Source organism: Thermobia domestica, chromosome 3, assembly GCF_964235325.1.
Source record: "Thermobia domestica chromosome 3, izTheDome1.hap1.1, whole genome shotgun sequence".
Taxonomy (NCBI): Eukaryota; Metazoa; Arthropoda; class Insecta; order Zygentoma; family Lepismatidae; genus Thermobia; species Thermobia domestica.
Genome location: NC_137456.1, coordinates 348317431 through 348333182, shown reverse-complemented (window position 1 = coordinate 348333182; position 15752 = coordinate 348317431).

The window sequence follows — 15752 nt, the reverse complement described above, 5'->3', positions numbered from 1 at the left end:
GTGATAACACATAGGTTGGAAAACCTAGAAGCTACGGGCACTAGTTAAAGGTAAGAGTAAAAAGAGGTGTAAACCATAATAGGATCCAATACGGGAAGTTTAAAAGGAAAGAGAAAAAGGAATAGGAATGAGAAAACATATTTTAAGTTTTTCAATGTGATTTACAAAAGGTTTGATGATCAAAAGGCTGTAACGTCAAAAAATTCAACTAGCAAAAGAGTCTGATCCTTATGCAACCCAAAACACAGTCAGAACGTTTGGGTTGTCTAACTTAAGGGACTTCTGTCATATTTCTTCCTGACTCATCTTTGCACTCGTAAGGATACCCTTTAACTTAGCGTTGTCTAATATATTTAACTAGCAAAAGTGCCTACTCTTTATGTAACCTTAAATACAGTAAAGACGTTTGGGTTGCCTAAATTAAGGGACTTCTGATATGCTCCTTCCTGACAAATCTTCTCTTTCGTAAGGATATCCATAATTAACATGTCTGCGTTACGAGTCACCGGTGGCTCGTACGATATTTCATTTCTGTGCTGTGCCAATGTATGCATTGTATTACCTCTGTGGGTTTCTGGTATTTTCGTTTGTACAGATTTTTAACATTACTAGCATCGACGGACAAACCTTCAACGAGACACACGGTGACTCGTATAGCACTGACAAGTAAAGGGTCCAAATGGATGAATCGATTTGCGGGATGAGACATAGTGCGCCTGATAGGGGATGTGAAAATATGTGTATGTGCAAAGTTATAGCGTCATAAGAAACGGAGGGGGAGGGGTCAAAGTTGGTGGGAGGAGGGCTATGCTTTGTTGTTGAAATACATCAAATAAATTGTTGAGTCGTAAAAATAGTGGAAGATAGACAGTACAAACGGTGGTAGTTTCACATATTGGCAAAAGAAGAATAGGCAGAGTAGATCAGGAACTTCCGCCGCTATCTTGAAATCCGCCATTCCGCTATGTCTCATCCCGCAACTTGATTCATCCATTTGGACTCTTTACTTGTGAGATCCAAACTCAATTTTACACTGTCACAGCGAACGTGTTAAGGTGTCTAATATACAAACGCAAAATAACTTAGTGTTGTCTAATATATTTAACTAGAAAGAGTGCCTGCCCTGTATGCAACCTGAAACACAGTAAAGACGTTTGGGTTGTCTAACGTAAGGGTCTTCTGCTATAATTCTTCCTGACTCATCATCTCTCTCCTAAGGATGTCCATAAAAATTGTAAACAGTCTATAGTATCGTCCTTGTAGCTAATTATCTAGAAGTATGCGAAACCAATCATAAGACCAACATCATTAGGGGCTAGGTTCCATTAGCCGCCTTGTGGCACACACGCGTTTGGAATTATGTGTGGTCAGTACATTCACATCTCTTCCCGTTAATATTGGCCTTCTTTACCGGAGTTGGGTTACTTGTTTCTTTCAACCAGCTTCACAGTTGTCCTCACAACCTGGATGAACGCCACAATGTCAGCACTATCTGCTGAGTACCAACTGTCACTCATCCTTCCTCGGACCAAACATGGCAGTGCTTTACTTCGCTGATCTCAAGAAAGCGATATTTCACTGCGGCTAGAATGTTGACAAAAGAATAAGAATCAGAAAGGATTTACAAAATAGTTTGTTGGAGTAAAAAGAAAATAAAATACAGCGAAGAAAGAACGCTTTCTTTCCACAACTGCAATCGATGGTTCCGGGGTTTGAATCCTGTAGCCAATCGTCATAATTGAGATATTTCCAGTTTTATCATCAGGTCCATCAGACAAATCTCGGGATTTTGTCTTTAAATATATACTGACTGACTTCTACATCCTTTTGTTATCGTTATGTGTTGATTGTGTTAACGGTGTCGAGTTCCTTCACTATCTTTGCTTTTACTTTACTGACTAATATGGGGAAATATTCTTTTTTTTATTTAAAAAATGAATTGGAATTTTAATTCAATAAATAAGACTGCTGGTATTCCATCTATATTTTTGTTAATTAGAACTAACGTTTCATAGGAATCTTGTTCCATTTATCATCAGGGTTGTACTAATTCAGAACATAGCCGTAATTTTGCCAATGACTCAAATGTTTTCAAACAAAAGTTTATGATTTTATTCTGGTTATTATTATTATTATTATTATTATTATTATTATTATTATTATTATTATTATTATTATTATTATTATTATTATTATTATTATTATTATTATTAATATTTTAGAGTTATTTGATTTTACAGATTTCTTCTTCGAATTTATTTAAATGGTCCTTGCTTTTTAAAAATACAATTCTCTGTTGTTTAATTTTAATATCTATAGCTAAGCATATCAAATTTAAGTCATACTAAGTTTATATCCAATTTAAGTCATATTAAGTTTATATCCAATTTAATTTGTCATACTAAGTTTATATGAAATTTAATTTGTCATATTAATTTACTGTATATCAAATTTAAGTCATATTAAATTTAAATCAAATTCAATGTAAATCATATTAAATTTATATCAAATTTAATGTAAATCATATTAAATTTATATCAAATTTAATGTAAATCATATTAAATTTAAATCAAATTTAATGTAAATCATTAAATTTATCTCAAACTTATTTAAGTCATATTAAGTTTATATGAAATTTATATCAAATTTAAGCTGTATTAAATTTAATGTCATACTAAATTTATATCAAATTTAAGTTTCGTCATTAACTTTATATCAAATTTAATTTTCATATTAAATGTATATCAAATTTAAGTCATACTAAATTTAAATCAAATTTAATTTGTCATATTAAATTTATATCAAATTCAATATGCTATATTAAATTATATCAAACTTAAATCATAATAAATTTATATCAAATTTGATTTAAGTCATATTAAATTTATATCAAATTTAAGTCGCTAAATTAATATATGTTGCGAATGCATTTTGACAAAGAAAGGGGCATTTAATGAGACTGGAAGAAATATTAGTTAAACCGCGTTGATTTCAGAAAAGAAAGAGAAAATAGCTCTCCATCTAAATTAATAGATTAAAAGAATGATGGTAATGCAGATATGATTTCAGTGTAAATTGGTTTAATGGGATGTATCCACAAGTTACTTTAAATAAGTAAATAAGTAACTGCTTATATATAGCTTCTTCTTCTTTTTACAAAAAAATGCAGCATCCTCCCTTTCATATCCAGGAGGTCAAGTCCCTTATTTAGTGCAGTCATTAAAAAATATATATCATTTTGTAAGTCGTGCTAGGCTATAAAGGCCGATCTTTAGTGAAACTGTGTCACAGATTCTTTGTTTCAATGCAGTAATAAAATTGCTTGTGTACCGGATCTTTTATGTGTTGGGTGTGTGTGTGTTTTTTTTTAATTTCTAAACAGTACGAACCACTAGGTGATTCAAATTAGGACTTTTTCTGGGAACCGAATTCCTCTCTCTCTCTCTCGTGTTGTTTTAAGTGTGGGTTGCAAAGGACTTGTTGACGCAAAGTGTTCCTTTCCGTGTAATCTCTCTCTCTGAACCTTTCTTTCGTCCCCAGCTAGATTGGTTAGTTTCTTTTCTTTTTATTCTGCGTAAACCGATTTTCAGAATCCCTTACGTATAACGCCGCTTTTAACGATTTTCCAGGCCAGCCAGCATGGTTCCAAACAAATGCCTGAAGCCATAGACAGATTATGTCGCAAGTTGTTCTCTTCTGTTTTTTTTATTATTACTATTATTATCCTTTCTTTGATTAATAGTCTAACATTAATTTCTTCTGGTTGTTCATCAGAAGCAGTTCTGTAATAAAACTGCTTCATGTGGGTTAAAAAAAGTGAATATACATGCATATTTTTTTTTAATACTGCATAATTTTAATTTAAAAAATGGAACGAAAAGCTGTCTTTAGAAAATATTCTTTCGTTCTATATTATCGTATGTTATTATGTTGAAATATTGGGACATCTATTTACAAACTTAACCTTCTTGCTCCGCTTGCCTCGCTACCAGAGATCGCGTGAGTCAATGAAAACTTCCTACCGTGACTCACTCTGACCCATGACCCACCATGACCCATTCCAACCCACCATTCACCAAAATCCATCGTCATCAACTCGGACCCATGATCCATGCTCTCCTCTCCACTGATTAAGAGGCCTTATCACTGCGAAATTAAAATACCGCTAATTTTACAGTAATTATGTGATATCTTCAAATAGATAAAAGATAATCGAAAAGTGGAACAAGACCTCCCTAGACAGTATTATTTTGTGTGAGATACCATTATCATGACTCATTAATCTGCTTTCGATTTCCAGCCATTTAGAAAATAGACATTTATTTTCGCGTTTCTAAATAACAGCAAACGAAAAGCTACTAGGTGACTCGTGATAACGGCACCTCATGCTAATTAACATTGTCTAGGGATGTCTTGATCCACTTTCCAATTATCTTTTATCTATTTGAAGATATCACATAATTACTGCAAAATTAGCGGTATTTTAATTTCGCAGTGATAGAGACTCTTAAAGAGTTTACACTTGCAATAAAACAAGACTGTGAAATTATTACTAATCGGAGTTGGAATTTCTACGCTCAATCGCTCAAGCACTGCTCTGTTATAATACCGGTGGATCTGACCTTTACGATATACAATGGTAAAGTGTTTATCAAAGTGGGCAAATTACGATGAATTTTAATTTTAATTATCATATATAATTATTTCCTTGTTGAATTACAGATACTTTTCAGTGCGAAATAGGATGAAATTTGAAAGTCTCAAATCAAGGTAAAGGAGGCCAACGTAAAGAAAAAAATGTCAAATTCGACTGTGTCTCGAAAGCCAAGTAGTAGGTCCTATTGCTATTACAAATATCAGTATCCAAAAGTGCTGGAAATTCTTTTTTCACTTAGATATACTCATCTCAGATAAGTAAATAGAAACAAATGAGAAAGAAATTCACCAGTGTTTAGGAGATGATGTCTACAATACACTGAGCAGAGTGGGTCGGTGGGTCAGAGGGTTCACGGTGGATGGTGGGTCGCAGAGGGTCAGAAATCACGACCCACTGACCCACTCCATCTCTGCTCACTACTCACATTAAGGTTGGTTTAAATGGACAAGTTTTACCGATAGATGGCACTGCAGTCTTCCTATCTCTCCCCCATGTATTTTTTAGCTTTCACGAAAATTTACAATTTCTCTTTCAAATTTCACCCTAGAGACTTCAAATTTTTAGAGAAATAACTTCATAACCTAATAAAGGGAACAATCCGTGCCGAATTTTTATTTAGAATTTTCTTCATTCTTGAAATGGCTTGATTGTTGAAAAGAATACAGAAAACTTTAACAATGGAACTATTTCAACAGTGAAGAAAATACTAAATAAAAAATCGGCATGGATTGTTCCCTTTAATATGTTATGAAGTTCCTTCTCGAAAAATTTGAAGTCTGTACATTGAAATTTGTAAGAGAAATTGTAAATTTTCGTGAAAGGTAAAAAATACATGGGAGAGATAGGAAGACTGTAGCGACATTTATCGGCCAAACTTGTCCATTTAAACCAACCTTAATTGTTGTCTCGTCTCGGGTCTTTTAATTAGTACAAGACATAAATAGAATTACGGTTAACTACGACACGAGATAACACTATTACAATACCTTTCCGAGACGAGTCATCTTCGATTACTGTGTCATGGATGGTTGGACTTTATCTCCCCCTTTTCAGCACTGAGGCTATATGAGACATGAACCTACAGCTTCAAGTGGAATTCGAACTAGCGAACTGTGTTCAAATTTCAAGATTCTCCTACTGGAAATCATACTCGGGATCCTGTGCACCTGAGGTGCACGCGCTAACCACTAGGCTATCAGGGAGAACTCTTTATCTCGTGAACAAGTTTACAGATGATTAATCCTATTTATGAAAAGTAAACGTCTCAGTGCATCTCGTTAATTGCTAATAAATACTTACAGTAATAAATATCACTAGCTACGCTATCGCTTGTTTGACACTGATAGATGACTCTGATGAGCAGGCAGCTTATCTATTTAAAACTATTGGGACCATTTAATTGCAGCTTAAACTGTATTGTTTCAATTTAACTCGATTTAATTTCAACTGAAACTGCAGTGTTTGAATTTAATTGCTGTAATGAAAATGTGGAAGGAAACGCATGGACACGATGTCCAGCACAAACTTACTTGGCTTGGAGTCGAACCACGGATCCCATGCACAACAAGTAAACGCTCTACCACTGAGCCACCGCGCCTTCCCTACCCTATATATTCCACATAATTTTCACGGAGATATCTAAAATGAAAAAAAGGTACAATGTTTGGCATTCTATCCGTGTTTTATTTATTTTGTTTGAACATCTGTTTCAAACTGACCGAGTGCGCTTATCATCAGAGTTCAACTAATTTGAGAATTGTTGTACAATTGTTGTACTATAATTTTAATTGTTGCAGAAAATAATAAGTGTATTTGAAATGTAAGTTGAAACAAAATAACAAAAACATGGATGGGATACCAAAAATTAAAGTTTTAAAATTTCAGAAGTTAACCCTGTTTGTTTACAGTGGGTAACATTAAGTAAAAGCATTTCATTTAATAACTAATATCCTCTTCATTAGTCTAGGGCTAACTCTAGTGGTCCTGAGTTCGATTCCCGGTAGGAGAGCATTGAAGGCAAATACAATGGTTCAGATTCCAGTTTAAACTGTGAGTCTTGTCTTATATAGCCTCATTGGTAAAGAAGGACGTAGGTACCAATCAAACAACCAATTTAATTTTAAAAAGTGAAAAATTTCAGTTTAACTTCCCACGATTATGTTATGTTCTTTAGGCTAAGGCAGATAGATGATTAAAAATGAAATGAAAAATGAAATCTTCAAGTTTTACGTCCCACGATTATGTTAACTAGGCTAAAGGAGACGGTGATGATGAGAATGAATGAAATCGTGGAATGAAGAAAGTGGAAGGAAACGGGAGAACCTCGACAAAACCCCGCATACACGGTGTTTGTCCACCAGAAACTCCACTTGGCGTAAGCGGGAATCGAACCAGGTACCCCACGCATCAGAGGTGAACGCTCTACCACTGAACCACCGCGGTCTCCTAGACGCAGATGATTAATGCAAGTGAATGATGGTCGAAGAATTGGTAGAATGAGAATGCGGGAGTAAACTGGAGTACCGCAAGAAAACCCACGGACACGAAGTGGTTTACCACAAACTTACTTGGCCGGGGATCAAAGCAGGACCCTATGCAGCAGAGATCAATGCTTTACCACTGAACCACCATGTCAATCAACTTAAGGGCCTTCACTACAGCGAAATTAAAGTACCGCTAATTTTAGAGTTTTTCTGTAATATCTTCAAATCAAACAAAAATATTCGAAAAGAAAAAACGTAGTGAACTAGACAATATAATTTTGCTTGTGATACCTTTATCACAATTCATCTATCTGCTTTTGATATGCCGCTATTTACATAACCCGCAAAAAATGCTAAATCTTATCTACAGTTGGAAATCGAAAGCAGATAGATGAATTGTGATAACGGTACCATATGCAAAATTATATTGTCGAGTGCACTACGTTTTGGTTTTTCGAATATTTTGGTTTGTTTTGAAGGTATTACAGAAAAACTCTAAAAATTAACGGTAGTTTAATTTCGCTATAGTGAAGACCCTTAAGCTGTAAGTTTCCTCCTACATAACTGCCACTGAGTAAGGACTTAAAATGCCGTCAAGCAATCAAAATCACATAGAGAAATTGAAAAAAAAAAATATCAACAGACTTGCATGAATTGGAATGGAGGCCTAGCGTATGCCTTCGCAGTCAGAATATCTTGCCACGAACTTATTCGTTTAAGTTACAATTTTTTTTTTTTCGCTACCTTCTTATGTTGTAAATATGATGCTTGAGTCTCATTCATTCTGCGTATTATTTCCATCCGAAGTGTTTTGCGTCAGTCGCTATGATAAGTTGTATGTCACAGCACAGACTCCCTTGATGTGAGAAAAGCTTCCTTCTCTACGATGCAGCAGATGGTTTCATGGTAGATGTGTTTGCTTGGGGGGGGGGGGGAGCCGGACGGAAGAATGACTCAGTGACGTCAGAGGAGCCTTACTTTCTCCTCTACCAACACCGGATGTTACATAATTTATTGCAGATATTGACAACACGCACTCAGAAAATACTACGTTACTTGAAACATTTTCATACGCACTGCATTTCCTATGTCAACAGTCAATTTTAGTCTCCGTAAATAAGTCGTCAGTGGTTAATGTACCGTTTGACAAAGTCTCGTGTCAGATGACACGAACAATGTTTCCCGGACATCCTTGTTAGAGAACGAACAGCGGCGGCGTCAGTTTCCTCCCCCAGGATGAATCACAAATGAAAACAATACATTGAGTTACAGAATTGCTAATATATATGCAATGTGTAATCAAAAGATAAAGCATTTCGCTAGTGATGATTTCACATTGGTGTTCTCCGGAAGAAATATCTCCGATCGTGCTTAATGTGAGTCCCCAATATTTTCACAGTACTACTTTCATCCTCATGTTTTGAAAATCCTTCTGGGGAAAATCTGAAACCATCACTGTTTCCGCTTCTCAAAAATTAGCAGAAGGGGCTTCATCCCGGCGAAATTAAAATACCGCTAATTTTACAGTAATTATGTGATATCTTCAAATAGACAAAAGATAATCGAAATGTGGAACAACAGCGTCCTAGACAATATTATTTTACATGAGAAACCGTTATCACGACTCACTTATCTGCTTTCGATTTCGAGCCATTTTGAAAATTGGGATTTATTTTCGCGTTTCTAAACGGCTGAAAACGGAAAGCCACTAGGTAACTTGTGATAACGGTACCCCACGCAAAATAATATTGTCTAGGGCGCTCTTGTTCCACATTTCGATTATCTTTTATCTATTTGAAGATATCGCATAATTACTGTAAAATTAGCGGTATTTTAATTTCGCCGGGATGAGTTGTGAAGATTAGGTTACGTAGCTTAGGGTGTTTTCTGATATTAGCCATAAATTGAATAGTGCGAGGGCTTATCAGAAAGTAAGGTTACACAGCCTACAGTGAAACGTACATACATTATTTAATACAACCAATACAGTCTACAGGTAATACTTATTTTTCGACATAGTTTCCATATCAGTTGAGACACATGTCGCATCCTGGGATGAGTTTGAAGATTCCCTCCTGGTAAAAATCCTGTCCTTACGTGTTCAGCCACGTTGTCACGAAGTGTTTCACCTCCTCGTCTGAAGAGAAGCGACGGTCTCCTAGTCTCTATATCGGTTGAGGCACTTGTCGCATCGTAGGATGAGTTTGAAGATTCCCTTCTGGTAAAAATCCTGTCCTTACGTGTTCAGCCACGTTGTCACGAAGTGTTTCACCTCCTCGTCTGAAGAGAAGCGACGGTCTCCTAGTCTCTATATCGGTTGAGGCACTTGTCGCATCGTGGGATGAGTTTGAAGATTCCCTTCTGGTAAAAATCCTGTCCTTACGTGTTCAGCCACGTTGTCACGAAGTGTTTCACCTCCTCGTCTGAAGAGAAGCGACGGTCTCCTAGTCTCTATATCGGTTGAGGCACTTGTCGCATCGTAGGATGAGTTTGAAGATTCCCTTCTGGTAAAAATCCTGTCCTTACGTGTTCAGCCACGTTGTCACGAAGTGTTTCACCTCCTCGTCTGAAGAGAAGCGACGGTCTCCTAGTCTCTATATCGGTTGAGGCACTTGTCGCATCGTGGGATGAGTTTGAAGATTCCCTTCTGGTAAAAATCCTGTCCTTACGTGTTCAGCCACGTTGTCACGAAGTGTTTCACCTCCTCGTCTGAAGAGAAGCGACGGTCTCCTAGTCTCTATATCGGTTGAGGCACTTGTCGCATCGTAGGATGAGTTTGAAGATTCCCTTCTGGTAAAAATCCTGTCCTTACGTGTTCAGCCACGTTGTCACGAAGTGTTTCACCTCCTCGTCTGAAGAGAAGCGACGGTCTCCTAGTCTCTATATCGGTTGAGGCACTTGTCGCATCGTGGGATGAGTTTGAAGATTCCCTTCTGGTAAAAATCCTGTCCTTACGTGTTCAGCCACGTTGTCACGAAGTGTTTCACCTCCTCGTCTGAAGAGAAGCGACGGTCTCCTAGTCTCTATATCGGTTGAGGCACTTGTCGCATATTGGGATGAGTTTGAAGATTCCCTTCTGGTAAAAATCCTGTCCTTACGTGTTCAGCCACGTTGTCACGAAGTGTTTCACCTCCTCGTCTGAAGAGAAGCGACGGTCTCCTAGTCTCCATATCGGTTGAGGCACTTGTCGCATCGTAGGATGAGTTTGAAGATTCCCTTCTGGTAAAAATCCTGTCCTTACGTGTTCAGCCACGTTGTCACGAAGTGTTTCACCTCCTCGTCTGAAGAGAAGCGACGGTCTCCTAGTCTCTATATCGGTTGAGGCACTTGTCGCATCGTGGGATGAGTTTGAAGATTCCCTTCTGGTAAAAATCCTGTCCTTACGTGTTCAGCCACGTTGTCACGAAGTGTTTCACCTCCTCGTCTGAAGAGAAGCGACGGTCTCCTAGTCTCTATATCGGTTGAGGCACTTGTCGCATCGTGGGATGAGTTTGAAGATTCCCTTCTGGTAAAAATCCTGTCCTTACGTGTTCAGCCACGTTGTCACGAAGTGTTTCACCTCCTCGTCTGAAGAGAAGCGACGGTCTCCTAGTCTCTATATCGGTTGAGGCACTTGTCGCATCGTGGGATGAGTTTGAAGATTCCCTTCTGGTAAAAATCCTGTCCTTACGTGTTCAGCCACGTTGTCACGAAGTGTTTCACCTCCTCGTCTGAAGAGAAGCGACGGTCTCCTAGTCTCTATATCGGTTGAGGCACTTGTCGCATCGTAGGATGAGTTTGAAGATTCCCTTCTGGTAAAAATCCTGTCCTTACGTGTTCAGCCACGTTGTCACGAAGTGTTTCACCTCCTCGTCTGAAGAGAAGCGACGGTCTCCTAGTCTCTATATCGGTTGAGGCACTTGTCGCATCGTAGGATGAGTTTGAAGATTCCCTTCTGGTAAAAATCCTGTCCTTACGTGTTCAGCCACGTTGTCACGAAGTGTTTCACCTCCTCGTCTGAAGAGAAGCGACGGTCTCCTAGTCTCTATATCGGTTGAGGCACTTGTCGCATCGTAGGATGAGTTTGAAGATTCCCTTCTGGTAAAAATCCTGTCCTTACGTGTTCAGCCACGTTGTCACGAAGTGTTTCACCTCCTCGTCTGAAGAGAAGCGACGGTCTCCTAGTCTCCATATCGGTTGAGGCACTTGTCGCATCGTAGGATGAGTTTGAAGATTCCCTTCTGGTAAAAATCCTGTCCTTGCGTGTTCAGCCACGTTGTTACGAAGTGTTTCACCTTCTCGTCTGAAGAGAAGCGACGGCCTCCTAGTCTCTATATCGGTTGAGGCACCTGTCATATCGTAGGATGAGTTTGAAGATTCCCTCTTGGTAAAAATCCTGTCCTTGCGTGTTCAGCCACGTTGTCACGAAGTATTTCACCTCCTCGTCTAAAGAGAAGCGACGGCCTCCTAGTCTCTATATCGGTTGAGGCACTTGTCGCATCGTAGGATGAGTTTGAAGATTCCCTTCTGGTAAAAATCCTGTCCTTACGTGTTCAGTCACATTGTCACGAAGTGTTTCACCTCTTCGTCTGAAGAGAAGCGACGGTCTCCTAGTCTCTATATCGGTTGAGGCACTTGTCGCATCGTAGGATGAGTTTGAAGATTCCCTTCTGGTAAAAATCCTGTCCTTACGTGTTCAGCCACGTTGTCACGAAGTGTTTCACCTCCTCGTCTGAAGAGAAGCGACGGTCTCCTAGTCTCCATATCGGTTGAGGCACTTGTCGCATCGTAGGATGAGTTTGAAGATTCCCTTCTGGTAAAAATCCTGTCCTTACGTGTTCAGCCACGTTGTCACGAAGTGTTTCACCTCCTCGTCTGAAGAGAAGCGACGGTCTCCTAGTCTCCATATCGGTTGAGGCACTTGTCGCATCGTAGGATGAGTTTGAAGATTCCCTTCTGGTAAAAATCCTGTCCTTACGTGTTCAGCCACGTTGTCACGAAGTGTTTCACCTCCTCGTCTGAAGAGAAGCGACGGTCTCCTAGTCTCTATATCGGTTGAGGCACTTGTCGCATCGTAGGATGAGTTTGAAGATTCCCTTCTGGTAAAAATCCTGTCCTTACGTGTTCAGCCACGTTGTCACGAAGTGTTTCACCTCCTCGTCTGAAGAGAAGCGACGGTCTCCTAGTCTCCATATCGGTTGAGGCACTTGTCGCATCGTAGGATGAGTTTGAAGATTCCCTTCTGGTAAAAATCCTGTCCTTACGTGTTCAGCCACGTTGTCACGAAGTGTTTCACCTCCTCGTCTGAAGAGAAGCGACGGTCTCCTAGTCTCCATATCGGTTGAGGCACTTGTCGCATATTGGGATGAGTTTGAAGATTCCCTTCTGGTAAAAATCCTGTCCTTACGTGTTCAGCCACGTTGTCACGAAGTGTTTCACCTCCTCGTCTGAAGAGAAGCGACGGTCTCCTAGTCTCCATATCGGTTGAGGCACTTGTCGCATCGTAGGATGAGTTTGAAGATTCCCTTCTGGTAAAAATCCTGTCCTTACGTGTTCAGCCACGTTGTCACGAAGTGTTTCACCTCCTCGTCTGAAGAGAAGCGACGGTCTCCTAGTCTCTATATCGGTTGAGGCACTTGTCGCATATTGGGATGAGTTTGAAGATTCCCTTCTGGTAAAAATCCTGTCCTTACGTGTTCAGCCACGTTGTCACGAAGTGTTTCACCTCCTCGTCTGAAGAGAAGCGACGGTCTCCTAGTCTCTATATCGGTTGAGGCACTTGTCGCATATTGGGATGAGTTTGAAGATTCCCTTCTGGTAAAAATCCTGTCCTTACGTGTTCAGCCACGTTGTCACGAAGTGTTTCACCTCCTCGTCTGAAGAGAAGCGACGGTCTCCTAGTCTCTATATCGGTTGAGGCACTTGTCGCATCGTAGGATGAGTTTGAAGATTCCCTTCTGGTAAAAATCCTGTCCTTACGTGTTCAGCCACGTTGTCACGAAGTGTTTCACCTCCTCGTCTGAAGAGAAGCGACGGTCTCCTAGTCTCTATATCGGTTGAGGCACTTGTCGCATCGTAGGATGAGTTTGAAGATTCCCTTCTGGTAAAAATCCTGTCCTTACGTGTTCAGCCACGTTGTCACGAAGTGTTTCACCTCCTCGTCTGAAGAGAAGCGACGGTCTCCTAGTCTCCATATCGGTTGAGGCACTTGTCGCATCGTAGGATGAGTTTGAAGATTCCCTTCTGGTAAAAATCCTGTCCTTGCGTGTTCAGCCACGTTGTTACGAAGTGTTTCACCTTCTCGTCTGAAGAGAAGCGACGGCCTCCTAGTCTCCATATCGGTTGAGGCACCTGTCATATCGTAGGATGAGTTTGAAGATTCCCTCTTGGTAAAAATCCTGTCCTTACGTGTTCAGCCACGTTGTCACGAAGTGTTTCACCTCCTCGTCTGAAGAGAAGCGACGGTCTCCTAGTCTCTATATCGGTTGAGGCACTTGTCGCATATTGGGATGAGTTTGAAGATTCCCTTCTGGTAAAAATCCTGTCCTTACGTGTTCAGCCACGTTGTCACGAAGTGTTTCACCTCCTCGTCTGAAGAGAAGCGACGGTCTCCTAGTCTCTATATCGGTTGAGGCACTTGTCGCATCGTAGGATGAGTTTGAAGATTCCCTTCTGGTAAAAATCCTGTCCTTACGTGTTCAGCCACGTTGTCACGAAGTGTTTCACCTCCTCGTCTGAAGAGAAGCGACGGTCTCCTAGTCTCTATATCGGTTGAGGCACTTGTCGCATCGTAGGATGAGTTTGAAGATTCCCTTCTGGTAAAAATCCTGTCCTTACGTGTTCAGCCACGTTGTCACGAAGTGTTTCACCTCCTCGTCTGAAGAGAAGCGACGGTCTCCTAGTCTCCATATCGGTTGAGGCACTTGTCGCATCGTAGGATGAGTTTGAAGATTCCCTTCTGGTAAAAATCCTGTCCTTACGTGTTCAGCCACGTTGTCACGAAGTGTTTCACCTCCTCGTCTGAAGAGAAGCGACGGTCTCCTAGTCTCTATATCGGTTGAGGCACTTGTCGCATCGTAGGATGAGTTTGAAGATTCCCTTCTGGTAAAAATCCTGTCCTTACGTGTTCAGCCACGTTGTCACGAAGTGTTTCACCTCCTCGTCTGAAGAGAAGCGACGGTCTCCTAGTCTCTATATCGGTTGAGGCACTTGTCGCATCGTAGGATGAGTTTGAAGATTCCCTTCTGGTAAAAATCCTGTCCTTACGTGTTCAGCCACGTTGTCACGAAGTGTTTCACCTCCTCGTCTGAAGAGAAGCGACGGTCTCCTAGTCTCTATATCGGTTGAGGCACTTGTCGCATCGTAGGATGAGTTTGAAGATTCCCTTCTGGTAAAAATCCTGTCCTTACGTGTTCAGCCACGTTGTCACGAAGTGTTTCACCTCCTCGTCTGAAGAGAAGCGACGGTCTCCTAGTCTCTATATCGGTTGAGGCACTTGTCGCATCGTAGGATGAGTTTGAAGATTCCCTTCTGGTAAAAATCCTGTCCTTACGTGTTCAGCCACGTTGTCACGAAGTGTTTCACCTCCTCGTCTGAAGAGAAGCGACGGTCTCCTAGTCTCCATATCGGTTGAGGCACTTGTCGCATCGTAGGATGAGTTTGAAGATTCCCTTCTGGTAAAAATCCTGTCCTTACGTGTTCAGCCACGTTGTCACGAAGTGTTTCACCTCCTCGTCTGAAGAGAAGCGACGGTCTCCTAGTCTCCATATCGGTTGAGGCACTTGTCGCATCGTAGGATGAGTTTGAAGATTCCCTTCTGGTAAAAATCCTGTCCTTACGTGTTCAGCCACGTTGTCACGAAGTGTTTCACCTCCTCGTCTGAAGAGAAGCGACGGTCTCCTAGTCTCCATATCGGTTGAGGCACTTGTCGCATCGTAGGATGAGTTTGAAGATTCCCTTCTGGTAAAAATCCTGTCCTTACGTGTTCAGCCACGTTGTCACGAAGTGTTTCACCTCCTCGTCTGAAGAGAAGCGACGGTCTCCTAGTCTCCTATATCGGTTGAGGCACTTGTCGCATCGTAGGATGAGTTTGAAGATTCCCTTCTGGTAAAAATCCTGTCCTTACGTGTTCAGACACGTTGTCACGAAGTGTTTCACCTCCTTCGTCTGAAGAGAAGCGACGGTCTCCTAGTCTCTATATCGGTTGAGGCACTTGTCGCATCGTAGGATGAGTTTGAAGATTCCCTTCTGGTAAAAATCCTGTCCTTACGTGTTCAGCCACGTTGTCACGAAGTGTTTCACCTCCTCGTCTGAAGAGAAGCGACGGTCTCCTAGTCTCCATATCGGTTGAGGCACTTGTCGCATCGTAGGATGAGTTTGAAGATTCCCTTCTGGTAAAAATCCTGTCCTTACGTGTTCAGCCACGTTGTCACGAAGTGTTTCACCTCCTCGTCTGAAGAGAAGCGACGGTCTCCTAGTCTCTATATCGGTTGAGGCACTTGTCGCATATTGGGATGAGTTTGAAGATTCCCTTCTGGTAAAAATCCTGTCCTTACGTGTTCAGCCACGTTGTCACGAAGTGTTTCACCTCCTCGTCTGAAGAGAAGCGACGGTCTCCTAGTCTCTATATCGGT